Genomic DNA, 24,345 nt, shown 5'->3' with positions numbered 1-24,345 from the left:
CATTGGAGAAGGAAATGGCAACCCACTCCAGTGTTCTTGCCTGGAGAATCCCAGGGACGGGGAAGCCTGGTGGGCTGCCGCCTATGGGGTTGCACAGAGTCAGACACGACTGAAGCAACTTAGCAGCAGCAGCAGAAGCAGAGCCTTCTTTAAACCACAACACTGCTTAGTGGAAGAGACAAATAGAGAAAAGAAAAATATACTGTACTAAGTGCCCAGTGATGAGATGGCTGAAAATGAGTTTTCTAATTCCTTTTGCAAGTGGAAAAGCTATAGAGAATTCCCAAAGGAGCTTTGAACTTGCCTGACACTTAAAGAAGGCAGAACCAGGTAAAGAGAGTAGACAAAAAGAGTAGAATCAGCAGGGAAAAGGGAGAAGGCAATGGCACCCCACTCCAGTCCTCTTGCCTGGAAAATCCCATGGACAGAGGAGCCTAGTGGGCTGCAGTCCATGGGGTCACTAAGAGTCGGACACGACTGAGAGACTTTACTTTCCCTTTTCACTTTCATGCGTTGGAGAAGAAAATGGCAACCCACTCCAGTGTTCTTGCCTGGAGAATCCCAGGGACAGAGGAGCCTGGTGGGCTGCCATCTATGGAGTCACACAGAGTCAGACATGACTGATTCGACTTAGCAGCAGTAGCAGCAGGTAAAAGGGGGGAAAGAAATGTGGAGAAAATCCTACACAGTTTGGTTTTTCAAGAGCTTCAGGTGAGAGGTGATTGTACAAAGAACATCTATCTTTGAGCAAGGAAGGTGGGCCTGGCTCTTTCTGAGGACTCCTACCTCCCTTCCAAGTTCAGTTCAGTTCAGTCACTCCGTCTTGTCTGCCTCTTTGTGAGCCCATGGACTGCAACACGCCAGGCCTCCCTGTCCATCACCAACTCCCAGAGCTTACTCAAACCCATGTCCATTGAGTCGGTGATGCCATCCAACCATCCCATCCTCTGTCATCCCCTTCTCCTCCCGCCTTCACTCTTTCCCAGCATCAGGGTCTTTTCAAATAAGTCAGTTCTTAGCATCAGGTGACCATGGTTCAAAAGGTCCATTTCTTCTGAGAGTCCTTCTACCCAGCTTCATTAATCTTTCCCGTGCCTTTTTTATTTATCTCAGACACCCAAGGTGTAGCAAGGGCATGCAGTTTAGGAATCTGATAGACCCGCGTTTAACCTTCACCCTATCACTTACTCATTATGGGACTCGACATCTCTAAGCCCCAGTTCTCCGTAAGTAAAACCTTGAGCATAAATCTGCTCAGGAACTGTGAAGTTTTGTTTCTTTAGGCTTCCCAGGTGGCACTAGCAGCAAAGAACCTGCCTACCAGTGCAGGAGACTTAAGAGACATGGGTTTTGATCCCTGGGTCAGGAAGATCCCCTGGAGCAGGGCATGGAAACCCACACCAGTATTCTTGCTTGGAGAATCCCATAGACAGAGGAGCCTGGTGGGCTTTGGTCCATAGAGTTGCACAGGGTTGCAAGAGTCGCAAAGAGACTTCACAAGCACATTTGTTTGTTCACTTATTCTGGTTAAGATTCAAAGCAGTAATATATGTTCAGCACAGTATGCAAAATGCATTACGCACTCAACAAAGTATAGCCTTTATTGTCATTCTTGTTTGTCAGCTTAAGTGAGATAAGCTTACAGAAGGCCTTGCACTGGGTCCTAACTTAATACAGACTAGGTTCTCCACTTCCCTGTTGGGTAACTCATTACCTGTGACAAAGAATGGTGGATGTTAACTCCCTACTGTGCTCTCGTGTGTAAATCTGACCATCATCTCTGACTTTAGCTACTCCCAGAGCTTACACTCCATGTCAACCAAACCCCATGGCTACACCTGAGATTTTCCCAGCCATAATCCAGGACCTGTGTGTGGCTATTACATTAAGCGTGGAAATCAAGCCTCTGCTCATAGTCCTCTGTCTGTTCTTACATCTTGGCCTTTCATGCTCATCAGGTGTGTGCTTTGACCTGCAATATCCTGAATGTAAAGCATACTGTGGCAAACATGGGATTTTGTATATGTACATATAAAGAGAGAGAAAGAGAGAGAGACAGATCTGTTGCTCATGAAGCTCTAGTTCCATCATTTTTAGCCCAGAGCAGAGGATGCTGAGCCAAAGACAAGAGGATGTTGTCTTTCTGGCAGCTCGTTGGCACAGAAGGGAGAGGATGCTGAGCCACAGACAAGAGGATGTGGTCTTTCTGGCAGCTGGTTGGCATGGAAGGGAGAATCCCACTCTCTTAATCCTATTCCCTTCCTTCCCCCAAATTTTACCTCCTCTTGGTTTTAGTTTTCCCCCAGAGAGTTAGCTTGGATGTTTCTGGTTGGTCCATTACTGAGGGTCACCTAAAAGCAGCATCATAACTTGCCAAGAAATCTCATTAGTCATATAATCACAAGAACAATGACAGTTACCATTCTGGAGTGCTTATAATGCACCAGGTACTATTTGAAAGTAAACAAGCCACGGTTGGATATAATTCTCATAATGACTATGGTAAATGGAACTTCACCACTCCTCGCACCCACCTATTGTTATAACTTCATTGTGGATGGAGTGTACTTCATTGTCCTTTGATTTGCATTCAGTTATGTGACTTGTTTTGTCTGAGAGTATGTCGGTAGAAGTCAGTGTGCACCAGTTATGAACACAGGCTTCAAGAGGCATCACATATGTAGGCTCACACATTTATACCTGCCACCTTCATGAGGAGGATGTGTCCCAGAGAGCCTCCTGGTCCAAGAAAGATGATGGACATAGAGTAGATTCATAGCTTTTTATCATGGAGTGGACTCACTCTACTCCTATAGCCCAGGTCATTGACACCAGCCAATCTGTAGATGCTAAGCCATCCATCCGCGATGAGCAAAACACTCCATCTAATCCACAGACACTAGGCAAATCACTGCTTATTACTGGATGCCACTGAGGTTTCACAGTTGTTTTTTATGTAGCTTTATTGTGGCAATGACTGACGGATACATTTCCATCTTACAAGTGGGTAAGGGAGGCACAACAAGATTAATTAATTTCCAAAGGTCAGATAGCCTATAAATAGCAGAGCTAGGCAAATAGCTTCACATATCACACCATGGCTTGTTTTGGAATGGGACCAATAAACATGGTTTAATGAACTGACTTTCACATTGGAGCAGATGAAAGGAATCCCTTATCAGTCAGCTTCCCTTTAGACCATATTAATGATAGTGAGAATAATCCCAGAAATAACCACCACCTGAAACTGAGGTGTCTCTCTCCCGTGGCGATATGGGCGATAACACATCCATTCGGAGCTTTCAGGGTTGGGCTATGCTTGCTTAATGAATAGAAAAACCATATCACGGTGTATACTCAGTTCAGTCAGTTCAGTTGCTCAGTCATGTCCGACTCTTTGCGACCCCATGAACCGCAGAACGCCAGGCCTCCCTGACCATCACCAACTCCAAGAGTCTACCCAAACCCATGTCCATCGAGTCAGTGATGCCATCCAGCCATCTTATCCTTGGTCCTCCCCTTCTCCTCCTGCCCTCAATCTTTCCCAACATCAGGGTCTTTTCAAATGAGTCAGCTCTTCGCATCAGGTGGTCAAAATATTGGAGTTTCAGCTTCAACATCAGTCCTTCCAATGAACACCCAGGACTGACTAGGAATCAAATGAGGAGCATGAAAAAGACACCTGGTGACATCGGTGCATTACTGACCCATGCTGATGTGGGAGAGCGGACTATGGAACCTGGATGGTTCTTACCTCTTCAGCTGGCAGATTTTCCACCCATGTTCCTTGAAGGCCAAATTTTCCCAGTACAAAAAGGCGGTTATAAATTTAAACACATGTAAGTCTACTGGAGCAAATAGAGGTGTTTTGGAGTGAAAAGAATGCATCTGCATTATAAATATGCCCTATTTCTCAATATTAAACTCTTAAAAATAGACTGGCTAAATATATAGACAATAATGGATTGAAGCTGAGTCGGCGTTACTATAAGGCTCCGGATTTTCCATTTAATGTCTTACAATTTCAGCTTCCCATTTCTACATGACAGTTAGAGCAGGCTTGCTTTATTCTGCGTGATTATATGCCACCACCACACAAAAATGCCAGCAGACTAGAGAGCAACCCCGGTGGGAGGGGGTAGCAGGGGATCCTGAATGGAAAACTCAGCAGATCGAGAGGAAGAAGGCCAGATCTTCACCTCCAGCCCAGCTGCCGCGTGACTTTGAACACATCAACAGGCCTCTCTGAGCCTCAGAAAATAAAACTTCCTGTGAGATTCATTGGAAACAGTACATGTACAAAGAAGGAAGACAAGACCACATGGTAAAAACACGATGTAAAATGATTTTATCATCATACTGAGGTTCAAACCCTGAACCTCTTAACATCTGCTCATCCTTGAGCATGATGGCCATGCCTCGCTGAACCTTGGTTATTTTTTCATGTAGTAAATAGATAAGGGTATCTATAAGACATCTTTAAATAAACACACTAGTTATACCATAAACTCATACTTGTTGACTTGTTGAGTGTTTATGCCACTCACCACCAGCCTGTCCATATGGAGCAGAGGCTGACCTGGAGTCCAAGCTGGCCTAACTCTGATCTTAACTACCGCTGCAAATGAAGAGAGAAACACAAGAAGGATGTGGGAAAAGCAGGGAAGGAATCAGTCTGTGGAATGGTGGGGCTGGCCCAGGCACCTCTGGAGAGCTGTAGATGCTCGCATATGCATCTTAGGAACTATTTTTATTCCACAGCTAGATAATCCTGAATTATCTTCCTCTTTCTTATTTAGTCCTGGTTAAACTGGCTCAGTTAAGTATTATGGATGCCTCTTTTTCTTTCTATCCTTTTCCCAGGGAGCAGCCAAAAAAACTGAGTGAAGGCAGGAGAGAGAGCTGGAAATCATGCCTTTAGTGGAGCAGAACAAATTCCTCCTCTGATGTTTTTTGGTGAAATAATAGAGATCCATCCCAGGGAGCCATTTGTACAGGGAGCCTGTGTGCACGGGCAGATGGGTCTTGAGGAACACTCTCATTTTGCTAGATGTGCACAATGAAGTAGAGAAATGTGATAAAAGAAAGAGGCAGAAAGGCAGTGATAGAACTCCCCAACTCAGCTCATCCAGTCGCAACCCTGGAGATCCTGGCAACCCTGGAAGGGGGCTCACACACCAGTCACCGTTCTGATAAGGGGTACTACAGGATTACAAACAGCACTTGCTATTTCTCCCCTGAGTTGGCCTCTCCTTCTTCACCGTTCAGCTGTTATCAGTCACATCCTGATTTAAATCTCTAGAATGTGGACCTTGCATGCCTGGATTAGATGTGGGTGTCCAGGGCCCTCCCTGATGGTCCAGTGGCTAAGATTCCAGGCTCCCAGTGCAGGGGGCCTGGGTTATATCCTACATGATACAGCTAAAGGTTCCACGTGCTGCAGGGAAGACTGAAGCTCCTGCATGCCACAACAAGACGGGGTGCAGCCAAATCAATCAACGTTTTAAAAAGACGTGGGTGTCCAAGGAGGTTTTCTGGAGTCTGCACCAATAACACACATTTTATAAACACACTTTCAGCTTGGTGTCCTTTCTCCCTCTCTTGTCACTTCCATTCAATAGTTTGGGCATCAGAGATTTCAATGTAAGTTAATGGTAAGGTGACCACTGAGAGAAGAATAGCAGTCTGTATTGTGATTGCCCAGACCCCACCTAGAGAACTGTATTGAGATCTGAATGTTACATTAAGGATATAATTAGCAAAGTAGAACAGATACAGATAGGAGAAGCTAGACTAATATGAAAGCTTGTAATGGAATCATAAGGAACAATGAGACACTATAAAAGAGTTAAGCAAGCCGCCTTTGACTATGTGCAGGGTTGTAATGTTACTAGTACTTACAATATCGATGTTTAACATTCTTATTACTATAACTATGCCCCCATGCACCACGATACACGCAATATATGCATAAGAACCACAAGGGCTTTTTCGTTTGTTTGTATTTTTGGTGCTTACACTGGGCTAGGTACCTGCTAAAGAACTTTGCAGATGTAAGTTCATGTAATTCTCAGTGATGCTATGAAATAAATTCTACTCAACTCTCTAATGTACAGATGGAAAACCTGACCCTCAGGCACTTAAGGTTCTTAAGACAGGTTTCTCAATCCTAGCATTATTGACATTTGGAGCTGGATAACTCTTTGTTGTGGGAACCATACTTTGTCGTATGTATGTCGTAGGGTATTTACCAGCATCCTTGGCCATTGCGAATTAGATGCTAGCAGTCCCCTCCTTCAGTGGTAATAACCTAAAGTATGTCCAGATATGTCTCACTACTTCTTGAAGGGCAAAATCACCCCTGCTTGAGAACCTCTAGACTAAGGTAACCTAGATGGTAAGTGGGATGCCTGGGATTCAAATGCAGATCTGCCTGGTACCAAGGTCCATGTTCTTAAGAATAATAATATCAATAACCATCATAACAGCAATATACATTATTTTATGAGCCCACACATGACAAATCTTTCTAACTATGGAAAGAAGAGCTAATGGAGGTGGCAAGTCCTCTGAAACTGGGAGTAAGTAGGCAGAAGTGTCACATACCAAAAATAATACAGAAGAGATTCAAGTATTAAACAGGAAAGGTGAACTAAAAGACAGGCAGACCAACGATTACCTAAGAATCCATTATTCAGTGAATTTACAACTTGAGGTTCTCATTTTAATTCTAAGTCCCTTTCAATAATTACAGAGGAAGAAACCAATCATAATTTGAATTATCTTATCCTCGGTAGAAACCCAAAGAAATTTGCCTTGTACTTATACTTAGGAGATTAGGAAGGTGTCATTCCTAATTTCCTTTTTTCAGCCCCCTGACACACAGATATAAACCCTCTTGGCCATGCATCTGGGCTCAGAAACAACTGGTCCATTATTTGGTTCTAAGCAGAAGAAACTGGAGACACAACACAGCAAGGCATCAGCTGGGCAGCAAACTGGCAAGTGTCCACTGGTGTGTAATAAATTCATGGTGCCTGAGACACACAGACACTGACGAGAGGGAAGACCACAGACGCCCACCTGCCTCTTTCCATGGCCGGGGCAGCCACCTCCTGAGCTGCCAGCCAGTCAGTTCAGTCACTCAGCCATGTCCGCCTCTTTGTGACCCCATGGACTGCAGGACGTCAGGCTTCCCTGTCCAGCACCAACTCCTGGACCTTGCTCAAACTCATGTCCATTGAGTCAGTGATGCCATCCAACCATCACATCCTCTGTTGTCCCCTTCTCCTCCCACCTTCAATCTTTCCCAGCATCAGGGTCTTTTTCAAGGAGTCATTTCCTCACATCAGGTGGCCAAAGTATTGGAGTTTCAGCTTCAGCATCAGTCCCTGCAATGAATATTCAGGCAGGACTGATTTCCTTCAGGATTGACAGATTTGATCTCCTTTCAGTCCAAGGGGCTCTCAAGAGTCTTCCCCACATTGAACACAAAGGAAGAAGTAGAAGAAAGACATACACATCTCTAGCAATTACAGACTAGACTGACCAAAGGTTCACGGATACAAGTTAGAAGCAAACGCGTGAAGCAGATCACCCAGGTGACATTTTAGAGACCCTTCCCAAAGACCACAATGCAATAAATTACACCAAGATGTTGTTAGATTAAAGCAGGACTAAGCTGGATTGGGCATCAAAACAAATTATTCAATAAACTGGTGATTCAAGCAAAATAATAATAATAATATTAAGAGGAGGATGCGGAGTTCACACCTAGAAGGCCAAGTAGAGAGAGACAGCTACCTCTTTGATGATTTTAGCCCTCCCCTGCAAAGCACAGGGACTGAAGCTATACTTGGATGCTGGCTATGGCATATCAAAGAAGGATGAGAGGGTTTTCCCAGGTGGCATACACAAAAAGTATCTTCATTTCAAAACACGATGAGTCACTTAGTATGGCTAGAGTTCAGTGATCCTAGAGGGATGCTGCTACAGATAAGGTGAGAAAGATGCGGTGACCACATCAGGAAGGGACGAAGAACCTGAATACCAAGTTAAGCACTTGAACTTCAGTCTATACAGTAGGGAAGATCACATGTACATATGGATTTTGATCAGAAGAGTGGCACCATCAGAGGAATAATAAAGAAAGATCAATGTGACTGTCAGTGTGGAAAAGGTTTCCTAGGGAAAATAATACATAATGACAGTACTGATGAAAAGAGCTGAAATGTATCGAGCCACTCAGCATGTGCCGGTAACTGTGCTAAGCATTTTATTTAAATTTTCCAATTTAACACTCACAACAAACATATGGGGTAAGCACTTTGATAAACTGCTTTTTGTAGAAGAAAAGATTAAGCTTAGAATTCAAATTGTGTTCAGGATCCCAATACTTGACACTGATGGCGTCAAGATACTACCCCAAGTTCAATTCTAGCATCTATACACTTATTTGAGAAGTCTCTGTAAGTCCAGACAAAGGAAAATACAGATCTCAACTGGACAATGTCGAAGGAAATAGAAAACAAGATTTATACTTGAAAACATACATATTTAGGAAATAGAAATGGATAGGAATGATTGGACTTAGATCTAAACTGGAGGCTATGAGAGAAGTCTTGTTGCGTCCTAGCTGTTCTCCTTGGGAATGATATATAACTCTATGGTTTCAGGGTTAACTGCATCCTGATAGGGTCAAAGGTTGCCTAAATGTTCCCCTTTTCAATTATAAAAGGATGACTTGTCACTGATGCTTTTCTTACCAGGATCAGCTTGTCTACAGAACTAAATTAAAACGTATGTTGCTGCTGCTGCTGCTGCTAAGTTGCTTCAGTTGTGTCTGACTCTGTGCGACCCCATAGATGGCAGCTCGCCAGTCCCTGGGATTTTCCAGGCAAGAACACTGGAGTGGGTTGCCATTTCCTTCTCCAATGCATGAAAGTGAAAAGTGAAAATGAAGTCGCGTCAGTCATGTCTGACTCTTCGCAACCCCATGGACTGCAGCCTACCAGGCTCCTCCATCCATGGGAGTTTTCAGGCAAAAGTACTGGAGTGGGTTGCCATTGCCTTCTCCAAAACATATGTTACATAAATGGAAAAAAAAAATGTCATGGCATGAAAAAATTTCATCTCACCATCATCCAAGGGAGCGGCAACAGCAGGGCAAAAACTGTTGGGAAGGACCACGACCCAGACTCTGGGATTTGGGCAGGACTAGAGGGTGCAGGCAGACAGCCAAGGAGGGCACTGTCTTCACGAGCAGAAGGGTTTGCAGATGACTGACCTTGAAACTTAAGTAAACACAACTCATACAAATATTTATACTTACCTGCTCAGTGAACTTATCATGAATGTCTCTGTGGCTCTGGCTCATAAGTAAGTCCAATTCTTCAAGTCTCACTGCTCTTCCTAGATATCATGAATGCTGCCCGCTCTGAGCTCCACTGTTTCCCCCTCCTCAGCAAAGTCTGGATCCCTTTTCTCACTCTTGTCTTTCTGAATGTGCCTGACCCTCCCTACCTTATCCTTCAGTCACAGCCCTCATTCACTTCCAAGCTAATTGTTTCCACTGATGTGTGCAAACCAACCATTTATGGGAAATGTCACAGGATGTTAATTTCATGTGGAATTGGGTAACTGCAAAAAGTGCCTCCTTTTTTATTATATAGAATAGGTATTATATTAATAGTGCCATTTTCAATTAGAACCACAATTGCAGGCCTGTCGCCTACTAACTGTGGGTTATTTCTCAAGAAGTATTTTTCTGAACAGTTTTCTTTCTAAATCCCCCATACTCCCTCCCTTGCATCAGCATAATTAAGAAAATGCAGCATAATTATAAACACATAGTGGAGGCTCAAATGCCAGCATGGACTATCCAACTAGTGCTACATACTTAGTGAAATTTCTCAAGCAAAAAGGAAGAAGTGTTGGAGTCACTAGGGAGGTAGAAGAATGAAGATTGATGAAATCAGCAGGAACAAGACAAAGCAGTCCAGAAAACCTGGCCAGAGTCCACATCAGGGGAGCTGAGCTTGCCCGAGTATTTGTAGAAGGCAACCAGGAAGCATACTCAAAGCTTCAGAACATTGAGAAAAATCTTGTCAAGCATCTATCATGTTAGATGCTTCACATGTATCATCTGATTTACTCCTCAAGGCGATGCCACAAAGTTTGTTTTTTTTATTGCCGTTTTACAGATGAAGGAATTGAGAGTCTAAAAGTTAAGGAAAGCAAGGGCAAGCTGAGATTTAATACTCGATCCTAGCATTAGCCAATTACTGCCACTAAGAACCACTCCAAATTTTTCTTTTTTTCATTCACGATTGTACTTATTCATGTGCCTGTGGGTCAAAGGAACCCTGGTGACTCAGACAGTCAAGAATCTGCTTCCAGCGCAGGAGACCCAGGTTTGATCCCTGGGTTGGGACGATCCCCTGGAGAAGGGAATGATTACCCACTGCAGTATTCTTGCCTGGAGAGTTCCATGAACAGGGGAGCCTGGCGGGCTCCAGGCCATGGGGTTGCAAAAAGTCGGACGCGAATGAGCGACTTTCACTGTGGGTCAAATGAGGGTCAGATTATCCAGGCTGGGGTTCGCTTGGCTGCAAAACAACAGGTTGAGTTTGGGTCTGCTTCTCAGGCTTCGCATCCTCTTCGGACCAGTGAGCTAAATTGGACACTGAGGAAAGCACAAGAAAGAAACTCCTCCGTGCAAGCATACTTCAGGCTTTTTCGTGTGTCACACCTGCTAACATCTCACTGGTCAAGTAAGTCAGATGGGCAAGCTCAGCTTCAACAGGACAGGAAAGTGTTCCCGACTCACAGTGGTAGATGGCAAGTGAACATACGCTCAATAATCATCTAAGCTATCACATCGAAAAATCTTTCAAGTTTCAGTAACACCATGAAAACCATACCACTATTAAGTCCAAGTTTCTGTAGGGAGTCACGTCAAAGGGAGGTGGCCACATGACACAGAAGTGGTAGCAAGTAAACCACCTGGAGCTTTCCTCATCTGTATAAAAGGCATCATATTGGCAAATCTTCTTAGGAAGGCTGTTGGAAAGTGAGTGAGGCGCCTCTGCTATGCTCAGTCGCTCAGTCGTGTTCAGCTCTTTGTGACTCCATGGACTGCAGCCTGCCAGGCTCCTTTGTCCATAGGGATTCTCCAGGCAAGAAGAATGAAGTGGGCTGCCATGCCGTCTTCCAGGGGATCTTCCCAACCCAGGGATCAAACCCAGGTCTCCCATATTGCAGGAGGATTCTTTACCATCTGAGCTACCAGGGAAGCCCAAGAATACTGGAGTAGGCACCTGATCCCTTCTCCAGGGAAGCCTCATGTCCCAGGAATCAAACCAGGGTCTCCTGCATTGCAGGTGGATTCCTTACCATCTGAGCTACCAGGGAAGCCCAAGAATACTGGAGTAGGCACCCGATCCCTTCTCCAGGGAAGCCTCATGTCCCAGGAATCAAACCACGGTCTCCTGCATTGCAGGTGGATTCTTTACCAGTTGCACTACCAGGTAAGCAAGATGCCTAAACAGAGTTTAAAAAAGGAAAAAAAAAAAAAAACACACAGGATGCTTCTTCGTGTGCTCACATTCTATTGCATTGCTCAGTTCTCCTTCTCTTTATCAAACATATCACTGCTGCCAATGTGTTATATATTTATTTTCTTATTTGTTCCCACTTGCTGCTTAGTCATCTCTGATTCTCGGAGGCCCCATGGACTGTAGTCCGCCAGGCTCCTCTGCCCAAGGAATTTTCGAGGCAAGAATACTAGAATGGGGTGCTATTTCCTTCTCCAGGGGATCTTCCTGACCCAGGGATCGAACTCACGTCTCCTGTGTCTCCTGCATTGGCAGGCCGATTCTTTACCACTAGTACCATCTAGGAAGCCTGGTCCCCTCTTAACCATTCCAAATGTTAGCTAAATAAGTAAAAAGATATTGTCTATTTTGTTAACTGTCATATCACTGCTGCTTAAGGTACTGACTAGAATGTAGTACACACTCAGTATTTTTTTTCAGTATGTGGAATGCAACCTTGTTAACTCAACTTTATAAATACTCTGTGCATGTAACTCAACAAACTCAACCTGTGCCAGTTTTGAGCTCTGAAGAGGGGACAAAGTTATTTTCAGAGGTACAGTGGAATGGTAATGATGATGACAATGGTGGCTATGGTTTGATGTTGCTATTAAATATAATGAAAATTAAAGATCACTGGACTTGGAATAGGAAAGTACTGATGACTCGGTTACATATCTTTACAGTTGTGTTGCTTTGGGAGATCTCTTAACCTCAGCAGTTCTCAGTGATCTCATCTATGTAACTGGTTTGCATATATAGATTTTGCCAAAATATCTCAAGTCTCCAATATAATCTCTTAAACTGTCTGGCAAAAAGTAGGTAGCTATCAGGTTGAAAATGAGGATGGAAATGGTTCAAGATGATGAGCATTTTCTTAAAGTTTTTCCTGGGAAAAGGATATAAAACAACTGTTGTCAAAGTAGGCAGAATTAAACTTTACAGCAGGTATAGCAAAGGACTGGGAGTTAAAAGCTGAAGAAATGTTCATGGAACAAGACACTTCTGAACTGACACCCGTAGACCACATTAGATTCACATATGGAGAGATGGTAGCGGAAGTCCCAGAAAAGGAAAATAAAACAAGAAAATCCCCAGAGAGAGATAAGAGCAGGGGTAACAGTTGCAGCTGACCAAACAATGTTCACACTGCTTTTAGAAATTTTTGATTTATCTAAGCAATTCCAGATTCATGAGCTGATCTCTACTGTAACCATGTATAATACATGGAAGAGCAATCATCACTGTGTTACAGGTGAGAACACAAGAGGTTCAAAGACAGTGCATAATTTAACTCTGCAGCTGGATGAGAAACGGAAAATCTAGTTGAGACCCCAAAGCGACACATATCAGACATCAAAATGAGTTTAAGATAGATTACTCCAGTCGCTCATGTGAACAGTGGGTCGCTAGATACCAGTGAGCGAACCATTTGACTCCTCAGTTCCATCAGGGGAATGACAAATGACATTTTTAACATTTTTAAAAAATTGAAGTATATTTGATTTACAATACTGTCTTAGTTTCAGGTGTACAGCAAAGTGATTTAGCTACATGTATGTGTGTGTGTTATATTTATACATCTGTAAATATAAAATTATATATATTTAACTATATATAACATTTATATATAAATTTGTATTTACATATATTCTTTTTCAGATTCTCTACTATAGGTTATGACAAGATTTGAATATACTTCCTTCTGGTATACAATAAGTCCTTATTGTCTATCTATTTTATATACAGTAATGTGTGTCTGTTAATTCCAAACTCCTATTCATCCCTCCCCGACCCTTTGGTAACCAACCCTAAGTCTGCTTTCTGTGTCTGTCCATCTTTTTATGGTCCATAAGTTCATTAGTGACAGCTTTTTAGATTTCACATTCAAGTGATATCACATAGTATTTGTCTTTGTCTGACTTCCATCACTCAGTGTGATAATCTCTAGGTCCATCCACGTTGCTACGAATGGCATTATTTCATTCCTTTTTAGAGTAATATTCCACTGTGGTGTGTGTGCATCACCCCTTCTTTATCCACTGATCTCTTATGGACACTTGGGTCCCTTCCATATCTTAGCTATTATGAACACTGGGGTGCACACATCTTTTGGAATTAGTTTCTCCGTGGCCCAGGATGATGAGCCAAAGAAAACCAGCATGAGGATGAAGAACAAAATAGCTGTTCAAAGAAGGACTCTAAGAAAGGTTGTGTGAGCTCAAATCATGGCCCCTCCACCTTCCAGCTCTGAGATCCTGGACACCTTCCTTGAGATTCCTAAGGCTTAGTTTCTTTACCTGCAAAACAGGGATGACAATCGTGTAATACTACGCACTGCAAAAGTGGGTAAAACAGCACACTGTAAGCGCCACGGAAGTGTTAGCCATCACACTTGTCTGAAGATCGGAGGAACAGGGCTGCCTGGAAGGGTGAACGCATCTCACCAGAAGGAAGCTGGAGAAATCGTGAGAGTGATGGAATAAGCCAACCAACACGGGGAAACGGGGATGCCGCCAACCACAGGAAGGGGCCCCAGAGAAGCATGGTTAGGAGTGGGAGCTGCTCCGAGAAGATCATGAACACGCGCTCACGCAGCGAGCTAGCTCTAACTCCCCCTGGACCACTGAAGCTAGGTCATGTCATGACGATGCCAATCAAGCCAGACCTTCCCTGACCTTTCTGTGTTTCCCCCCTCCTCACGCACACTCCAGCCCCAGAGAGGCTGGAAACAACAGATAAAAGCTGGAGAGGAGGCAAGTGAGAAAGAGAAAGCAAGCAAGCATCATTGACCATCTTCGGCTGCCAAGATAACTTCAGCCCTAATGGGGGGAACCGCAGAGAGACTCTCCTTTTAGTGGGGACTGAAGAGCTGGTTATTACAAGCCACTGGATAGCCCGGAACTGAGACAGTCTTTTGTTACATTAAGTCAGTTTTGGCCTTTAATTACCTAATGGTCACCAGAAAAGCCACTGTGTATTTCTACAGGGGCAGAGAAGAAACTAATACCATAATATTATTCAACAAGTACAAAGGGGTTAGAAGACAAAACCAAAGGTGCTTTGTGACTGTATCCTATCGGGGCACTGCCAGGCAGCACATGACATTACAACTCTGTAATACTATTTTCCTTATACTTAATACAGCTTTTTCCACTCTAACTAGGACTTCCTTTTTGTTTTTAATAAAAATCATCACAACAGATTCAGATAAAAGTTACCTAGCAGGGAAGCGGAAGAATTTGACTTGAGTTTGCCATTTCCCAACTCATGAATCATTCTCCATACAAGGAGGCAATCAATATATGCAATTTATGGTTGTAAATAATGTATTTTTCCTTTAACTCAAACACAGGTAAACCATTAAGTCTTTCTTCCACTGGACTAGGTATTTTTTCTGTGTTCTCTCATTTTATCATATAGAGTCCTAGTTCTTGTAACTGCTCATATTTGCAATGATTGGCAGGAAAGTTATGACCAACCTAGATAGCACATTAAAAAGCAGAGATATTACTTTGTCAACAAAGGTCTGTCTAGGCAAGGCTATGCTTTTTCCAGTGGTCATGTATGGATGTGAGAGTTGGACTATATAGAAAGCTGAGCGCTGAAGAATTGATGCTTTTGAACTGTGGTGTTGGAGAAGATTCTTGAGAGTCCCTTGGACTGCAAGGAGATCTAACCAGTCTATCCTAAAGGAGATCAGTCCTGGGTGTTCATTGGAAGGACTGGTGTTGAAGCTGAAACTCCAATACTTTGGCCACCTGATGCAAAGAGCTGACTCATTGGAAAAGACCCCAATGCTGGGAAAGATTGAGGGCAGGAGGAGAAGGGGACGACAGAGGATGAGATGGTTGGATGGCATCACCGACTCGATGGACATGGGTTTGGGTAAACTCTGGGAGCTGGTGATGGACAGGGAGGCCTGGCGCACTGTGGTTCATGGGGTCACAAAGAGTCGGACACGACTGAGTGACTGAACTGAATTGATGACTGTGTTCTCTCCCAACTGGAAACGAGCTCCGTATTGGCGAAGACCATGTCTGTATCATTTACTACTACATTTGTATTATCTACTACTATTGTCCAGTCTTTCTCCAGCGCAAAGTGCCTCGTACAGAGTAGGCGTTCGGTATACATCAGTTAAGTGAATGAATGGGTGGATTAATCAACAGAGATTTACCCGTTTGAGTTTCAAAGCACTGGTTTCAAAATAATTGGTTTAATATATGTAGTTCTGTCTTGAAATACATTCCCAACTAACATATCACTTAGTTAGGTTTTAAAATCAGTATATTAGAAGTATTACCATTTGAAAGTATATAAAACCTTCAAAATATCATTTATAGATAGCTGAACTGGGTCCCAGAGAATGGGGACGACACCTGAGACAGGGTCAGGATGGGAAGGCAAGTGGCCATCCTCTCTGATGCTCTTTCATCCTCCTTGATGCTCTTTCTCCTGCGTCCAGTTGGCTGAAGAACATTCTAGCCCTGTGTAATTGATGGTTTTCATGGATTCACACTCCACAGCATCAGCCAGTGAGACTGTCACTGGGCATCAATGAAAAGTAAAGAGAAGCCTGGAGGAAGCTTTCATTCTGGCATTAATAAACACGTGACAGAAACCTCAGCCTAATGTTGTGTGAAATTTGGGAGGGATCAATAATCATCAAGTCAAAACAGATCTTCAGCCTCCAGGTCTCCCTAGACCCCTGCCCCCAAACCTGCTAGGCATCCAGTGGGTCCTGAAGTGAGTCATTCCCGACTGGGTTTGAATGAAACATCTTTATGAAGCAGGGGGCTGAGCCCAAGGAGGGGAGGTTCCTTCAAGCTTGGGGAAGCTATTTTGTCATCTGGTATCAGGCTTTGATAGAACTGTCCTGGCACATGCCTCAGGACTCTTGGGCGAATTCTGCTGGGATCCTCCCTTTGGCCCCACTGGGCTTCTGATTCTTAGAAGGACAGATGGCGATGGCCAAGGTTGACTCATTTCCTCCCCTATATTGACACTGAACTCAGCATATACATGGATTGTCTTTTACATCCCATGATAATCCTATGAGTTAAATAACTTCTTATTATAGGCATTTTACAGATGAAGAAACTGAGGCTCAGGAAGGTTTCACAAACTCCCCCAAGGTCACAGGGCCAGCATGAGGTAGAGGAACGACCAGAACATACAGTCTGAACTCAGAGCCCACGTGGACAGCCGCTATGCTTCATAAGCCCCACTGCCCATGGTGGCCACGCAATAGCTGGGGGAGATCACGGCCGCCTCCTCCAAGTGCCTTCTTTCTGCAGCCCTACCCGCCCACATCTGTCCTGCCAGACGCATTTGCACTCACTCAGAGTGCGTCGTGTTTGCTGACTACCTACCACACGTCTTAAATGATTTGGGTCCATTACCACTCAACACTGATACATAAACATGTATCAGTCTGGTAGACAGAGTGCCTGATGAACTATGGATGAAGGTTCGTAACACTTACAGGAGGTGGTGGTCAAAATCATCCCCAAGAAAAAGAAATGCAAAAAGGGAAAATGGCTGTCTGCAGAGGCCTTACAAATAGCTGAGAAAAGAAGAGACGTGAAAGACAAAGGCGAAAAGGAAAGCTATGCCACCTGAAAGCAGAATTCGACAGAATGGCAAGGAGAGATAAGAAAGCCTTCCTAAGAGAACAGTGCAAAGAAATAGAGGAAAAGAACAGACTGCGAAAGACTAGAGATCTCGTCAAGAAAATTAGAGACACCAAGGGAACATTTCATGCAAAGATGGGCACAATAAAGGACAGAAATGGTATGGACCTAACAGAAGCAGAAGATATTAAGAAGAGGAGGCAAGAATACACAAAAGAGCTATTCAAAATATATCTTAATGATCCAGATAACCACAATAGTGTAATCACTCACCTACAGCCAGTCAACGTGGAGTGTCAAGTCAAGTGGGCCTTAGTGAAGTGAAGTGAAGTCACTCAGTCGTGTCCGACTCTTTGTGACCCCATGGACTGTAGCCTACCAGGCTCCTCTATCCATGGGACTTTCCAGGTAACAGTACTGGAGTGGATTGCCATTTCCTTCTCCAGCGGATCTTCCCAACCCAGGGATGGAACCCAGGTCTCCCGCATTGGAGACGACGCTGTACCGTCTGAGCCATCAGGGAAGCAGCAATACGGACAAAGCTGGCGGAGGTGATGGAATTCCAGTTGAGCTATTTCAAATCCTAAAAGATGATGCTGTCAGTATGTCAGCAAATTTGGAAAACTCAGCAGTGGCCAAAGGATTGGAAAAGGTCAGTTTTCATTCCAATCCCAAAGAAGGGCAATGCCAAACAACATTCAAACTACCGCCCAATTGCACTCATTTCACATGTTAGCAAGTTAATACTCAAAATCCTTCAAGTTAAGCTTCAATAGTACATGAACTGAGAACTTTCAGATGTACAAGCTGGATTGAGAAAAACCAGAGGAACCAGAAATCAAATTGCCAACATCTGCTAGACCACAGAAAAAGTAAGACAATTCCAAAAAAACATCTACTTCTGCTTTATTGACTATACTAAAGCCTTTGACTATGTGGATCACAACAAACTGGAAAATTCTTAAAGAGATGAGAATATTAGACCACCTTACCTGCCTCCTGAGAAACCTGTATGCAGGTCAAGAAGCAATAATTAGAATCGGACATGGAACGAGGCACTGGATCAAAATTGGGAAAGGAATATATCAAGGCTGTATATTGTTTACCTTGCTTATTTGACTTGTATGCAGAAATGTCATCATGTGAATGTCAGAAATAAATCATGTGAAATGTCAGGCTGGATGAAGCATAAGCTGGAATCAAGATTGCTGGGAGAAATATCAATAACCTAAGATATGCAGATGACACCACCCTTATGGCAGAAAGCCCAGTGAAAGTGAAAGTCGTTCAGTCGTGTCTGATTCTTTGAACTATACAGTCCATGGAATTCTCCAGGCCAGAATACTGGAGTGGGTAGCCGTTCCCTTCTCCAGGAGAACATCTCAACCAAGGGATCGAACCCAGGTCTCCCGCACTGCAGGCGGATTCTTTACCAGCTGAGCCACAAAAGAAGCCCAAGACAAAATGCAAAGAGGGACTAAACAGCCTCTTGATGAAGGTGAAAGAGGAGAGAGAAAAGGCTGGCTTAAAACTCAACATTCAGAAAACTAAGATCATGGCATCTGGTCCCATCACTTCATGGCAAATAGATGGGGAAACAATGGAAACAGTGACAGACTTTATTTTCTTGGGCTCCAAAATCACTGCGGATGGTGATTGCAGCCATGAAATTAAAAAAACACTTGCTTCTTGGAAGAAAAGCTATGACAAACCTAGACAGCATATTAAAAAGCAGAGACATCACTTTGCCAACAAAGGTCTGTCTAGTCAAAGCTATGGTCTTTCCAGTAGTCATATATGGATGTGAGAGTTGGACCATAAAGAAGGCTAATCACCAAAGAGCTGATGCTTTTGAACTGTGGTGTTGGAGAAGACTCTTGAGAGTCCCTTGGATTGCAAGGAGATCAAACCAGTCAATCCTAAAGAAATCAGTTCTGAATGTTCCTTAGATGGACTGATGCTGAAGCTGAAACTCCAATGCACTGGCCACCTGATGCAAAGAGCTGACTCACTGAAAAGACCCTGATGATGGGAAAGATTGAAGGCAGGGGAAGGGGACAACAGAGGAAGAGATGGTTGGATGGCATCACCGACTTGATGGACATGAGCTTGAGTAAACTCCAGGAGATGGTAAAGGACAGGGAAGCCTGGTGTGCTGCAGTCCATGGGGTCACAAAGAGTTGGACACGATTGAGTGACTGAAAGATAAAACACTCAACACTTGACTTCAGCCTCTGATACGCAGGTGTTGTTACCCTTGATTCACAGATGAGCAGACAGAAGCTCAGGGAGGTAGAATAGCTACTGTGCCAGCAAGAGAGGTTGGCAGGGCTCCTTCTCAAGTGCCCCAGAAGAGCTCTGCACGGCTGTTCTAAAGAAGATTTCCTTACCTCTCAACTGGTAATTCCCTGCCCCTCGCTCACAGAACACAGCCCTGCACAGCAGGAACTATTTGTGCCATGAAGTTGTGGGTTTCTAAGAGCCAGGGCCACGCCTGTCCCCTCAATATTCTCCTCAAGACCTTAGCTCATTGTAGTTACTTGAAATTCCAGGGGCAAAATGCTGTCCTTTCTCCACACATTCAGCTGGTTATTTGCTGAGGAAGTCACTTCACACTTCTTGAACTCTACTCTCCATGGCTATCAGGATGGGATAGTACTACCTCCCCATAAAATTGGTTGGAAGATGGAAGTAAGAAAATAGGAAAATGGTTATAAAAGCTTCAGTATGATGCCTAACACAAAATAAGAAGCCAGTTGTTGTTGTTTTTCAAAAAGCTATTATCATAGGAACATTTGTACTTGAAGCACTGCTTATCTGAGGTTTCTAAATCTTTTGACCACAATGACAAAATAAAATCATCTCTTTAGTAGTTATAACCCTTATAACAAAGAGTTGTTAACTTAGGTAACTGGTTACCCAATGCACAGGCATTAGGTCTTATCAATACAGTAAGTAACAGTGCTGATCTTAAGATCAAATGCACAATACCCTACAGCTTTAGTGCATGTTCCTTTAGTAACAGTGGACTGGAAAAGAGGGAGATGGAGATGCATATATGGGGTCTGAAGCATCAAGTCATGAGGAGGAGCCCAGGGCATCCGGGGCTGTTCCTCTTGCCCTGAAATCTTGTAGCTTCCACTGTCTCTCTCTCTCTCCCTACTCTCGCCCTCTCTGATCCATCCTCCCCTTTGCGGTCCATTCAATCTGCCAAGATGCAAATGGGATCTTTGATTCACCAGTTTAAAGACCTTTAGTAGCTCCCCCCACAGCCCTTAGGACAAAGCCAAGCACTTGTACCAGTTTGCCAGGAAAGCCCTTGAAAACCTGGTCCACTACAGCCTCCTTGCCATTTGCTGCTGTATGTTCCTCTGTGATCCACATCCGGCCAAACCAATTCTGTACAGCATCTTCCCATGCCTGCTTTTCTCCTAGCTAAGTGTTGCTTGTCTTTCAGTTCTTCAGTCAGCTCTCTGCTACTTAGAAACCCCTTTGCTGACACTCTGAACCAGCGCCCATGAAGCAGCGCATTGTTGCCGTGGTTGGGTCGCTGAGTTGTGCTCTATTCATTTGTGACGCCATGAACTATAGTCCCCCAGGCCCTCTGTGCATGGGACTTCCTAGGCAAGAATACCGGAGTGGGCTGCCATCTCCTTTTTCAGGGGACCGTCCCAACCCAGGGATCGAACCTGCATCTCCTGCATTAGCAGGCGAATTCTTTACCACTGAGCCACCAGGGAAGCCCCAAACAGCACATAGCGCCAGCTAATTTGCCGCTTAGGATATATCCTTATTTTTCAACATCTTCTCCACAAACTGCTAACTCCTGTAGAATCAAACAAGAGAGCCCATGTCTAAAAGCCCAAGCCAGTACTGGGTGCATAATTTTGCTTGTTATATGTCCTTCTCTCTCAGCCTCAGTTTCATCAAAGGCAAATGATGATGAAAACATCCATTCTTCCTGCTACAGTAGATTGATGGAAAGATAAAAGGAGACACATGAGAAATTTCCATTCAAACCTCCAATCCTTGTTCACATAGTAGACATTTGTTTTAGGGTTTTATTTTTTCATTTAGAAAGATAGCCTATCGAAAAGATACCTGCATCCCAATGTTCATTAGCAGTATTATTTACAGTTGCCAAGATGCGGAAGAAGCCTAAGTGTCCATCAACAGAAGAATGGATAAAGATGTGATACACACACACACAACCACACACACCATGCACGCACACACACAAGGATACTACTCAGCTACAAAAGTAATGAAAAACTGCCATCTGCAGCCACATGGATGACTTGGAGGGCATTATGCTAAGTGAAGTAAGTCAGAGAAAGACCAATACCGCATGATATCACTTATATGTAAAATCTAAAAAGTACAACAAACTAGTGAATGAGTAAAACATAAAAAGAAGCGGACTCAGATACACAGAACAAACTAGCGGTTACCAGTGGGGAGAGGGAGGGGGGATTACAGGGGTGGGAGAGTGAAGAGCCAAACCACTGGTGTAAGACAAGCTCAAGGATGCATCGTACAATGCAGGGAACACAGCCAACAGTTGGTAATATTGTAAATATAAAGCAAAACTTAAAACTTAAGTAACATTTTAAAACAGAAAACTAAAAATACTTTTTAAAAAGAAAGAAAGATAACCTAAAAAGGTAAAACCACACTAAATCAAAACATACCAGTGGATTCTGAGGGGCAGAACTGGCAGAGAAAAATACTATCTGTTGGACTCTGAGAAATCCCCAAATTTCATGTCAAGTGCACTATGCTATCTGTATCTTTCTCCACGTCTGTCAGTCTCTCTGCCTCATTCTGACATTACTCTTTCCTGAAAACATCTTTCCTTTACTGCTAAACTCTTGTGAGTTTGAGACATGAAATCCATGTAGTTCTGAGTCAATTATAATTAAATCATAGAACACTATTTAGCAATTACATATCTTAATATGTTAGAGATTTTGGAGTGACTTCAATAATTTCCCTAAAACTACCCTGCTTGCCTTCCTTTGTTTTAACCACCTTCCCCAAACACAACGTCACACTAAGGAGAGGACCAATTGCCCAAAGCAAATTATAGTAAATGCTGAACATAATATCAAGGCAAGATTTTTTCAGAGGTGGAAAATTTAGCAGAAATACTAAATTATTGTCTCTCTTGAACCTGCATGTGGTGGACCAAACAGACTATGAGTCAGAAAAGCAAAACAAAATCATCCACTTAGTAAATATTAATCATCCATTATATACTAGGCTCGACATTGACCCTATTCTCATGGGAGTTATATTCCAGAAAGGGAGCTAAATGTCAACAAAAGCCATTTCATGAGTGGCAGTCCCTGCATAGGAAGCTGTGTGGGCAACAGGAACCCTGATGTGAGCTGGGAGGTCAGTAAACATTTTCCTGAGGTTAGAATATTAGATCTGGCATCAGACATGGCCTTTATCCTGTAACCAATGGATTTTAGTCCTGAGAGTAGTAAGAGTTCATCTACATTTTAGAAAGATTAGCTAAATAACTTTGAGTAGAAAGGCCCACAGGGCAGTGGGCAGTATGTCCTTGGTTACAGGACCATTAACCAAATCCACTAACCATTAACCAAATCCACTAACCATTAACCAAGTCTGCTTCTTTGAGACTGAATTTCCTCACCTCTAAAATAAGGGTTACAAACCTACTTTTTCTTTTTTTTAAGAATAACTTTACTCTTTTATATATTTTTCCAGTTTTATTGAGATATACTCTTGAGAATCCACTGGACTTCAAGGGGATCAAACCAGTCAGATCTGAAGGCAATCAACCTTGAATATTCATTGGAAGGACTGATGCTGACATGCCAATACTTTGACCACCTGAGGCAAACAGCCAAATCATTAGAAAAGATCCTGATGGTGGGAAAGATTAAAGGAAAAAGGAAAAGGGAATGGCAAGAGAATGAGATGGCATCACCAACTCAATGGACACGAATCTGAGCAAACTCCAGGAGATGGTAAAGATCAGGGAAGCCTTGTGTGCTTCAGTCCATGGGGTCACAAAATGTTGGATATGACTGGGTGGCTGAACAACACCGATATACTACAGAAGTTTAAGGAGTACAACTTAATGCTCTGATATACGAGTATGTGGCAAAATGATCACCACAGTAAGTCTAATAAACACCCATCACCTCACAAAGTTACATTTTTTCCTTGTGATTAAGAACGTACATGATCCAGTAACTTTCAAATATACAATAAAGTATTGTTAACTACAGTCACCATGCTACGTATTACACCCCAGAATAACTGGGAGTTATTATAACTGGGAGTTTTTTAAATTTTATTTTATTGAAGTAGGGTTGATTTACAATGCTTAGTTTCAGATGTACAGCAAAGAGATTCAGTTTCATGTATGTGTGTGTATATATATACACACATATATATACATATACACGTGTATATATATACATATACATGTATAGATTGTATACATATACACTGGAAGGAATGATGCTAAAGCTGAAACTCCAGTACTTTGGCCACCTCATGCGAAGAGTTGACTCATTGGAAAAGACTCTGATGCTGGGAGGGATTGGGGGCAGGAGGAAAAGGGGACGACCGAGAATGAGATGGCTGGATGGCATCACTGACTCGATGGATGTGAGTCTGAGTGAACTCCGGGAGTTGGTGATGGACAGGGAGGCCTGGCGCGCTGCGATTCATGGGGTCGCAAAGAGTTGGACACGACTGAGTGACTGAACTGCATATGTATATATATGTAGTTTTTCAGATTCTTTTCCCTTGTAATTATTGTAAAATATTGAGTATAGTTCCTGGTGCTGTACAGTAGGTCCTTGGTGCAAACCTTCTTCAGCCTCACATTCAGACTTGCAGGGAATGCCTAAGAGGATCGTGGGAGGGACTAAGAAGATGGTGAGAGGAGCTAAAATGATAGTGGGAGGAGTTCTGAGAATGATGGAGAAGAAAAGATGAGTGTGCAACCACTTTACAACTTGGGCACGTTTAATCATAGGGATAAAAGCTGCTTCACCAACATCTTCATTTCCACGGGAAAATACACAGTGTGACACCTGAGGTTACAGGCCCTCTTATGGGAATTCCTAGCG

At 43.3% G+C, this 24,345-nt stretch overlaps 1 protein-coding gene across 4 annotated transcripts in view; it reads right to left on the bottom strand.

Annotated features, from left to right (window-relative positions):
• Window positions 1–24,345, bottom strand: part of ASTN2 (astrotactin 2) — a 1,128,670-nt gene that overhangs the window by 742,729 nt on the left and 361,596 nt on the right. The gene's annotated exons all lie outside the window — the stretch shown is intronic.

Source organism: Ovis canadensis, chromosome 2, assembly GCF_042477335.2.
Source record: "Ovis canadensis isolate MfBH-ARS-UI-01 breed Bighorn chromosome 2, ARS-UI_OviCan_v2, whole genome shotgun sequence".
NCBI classification, from domain to species: domain Eukaryota; kingdom Metazoa; phylum Chordata; class Mammalia; order Artiodactyla; family Bovidae; genus Ovis; species Ovis canadensis.
Note: the sequence above shows the minus strand (reverse complement) of the source record. Positions and strands in the feature narration are given on the sequence as shown.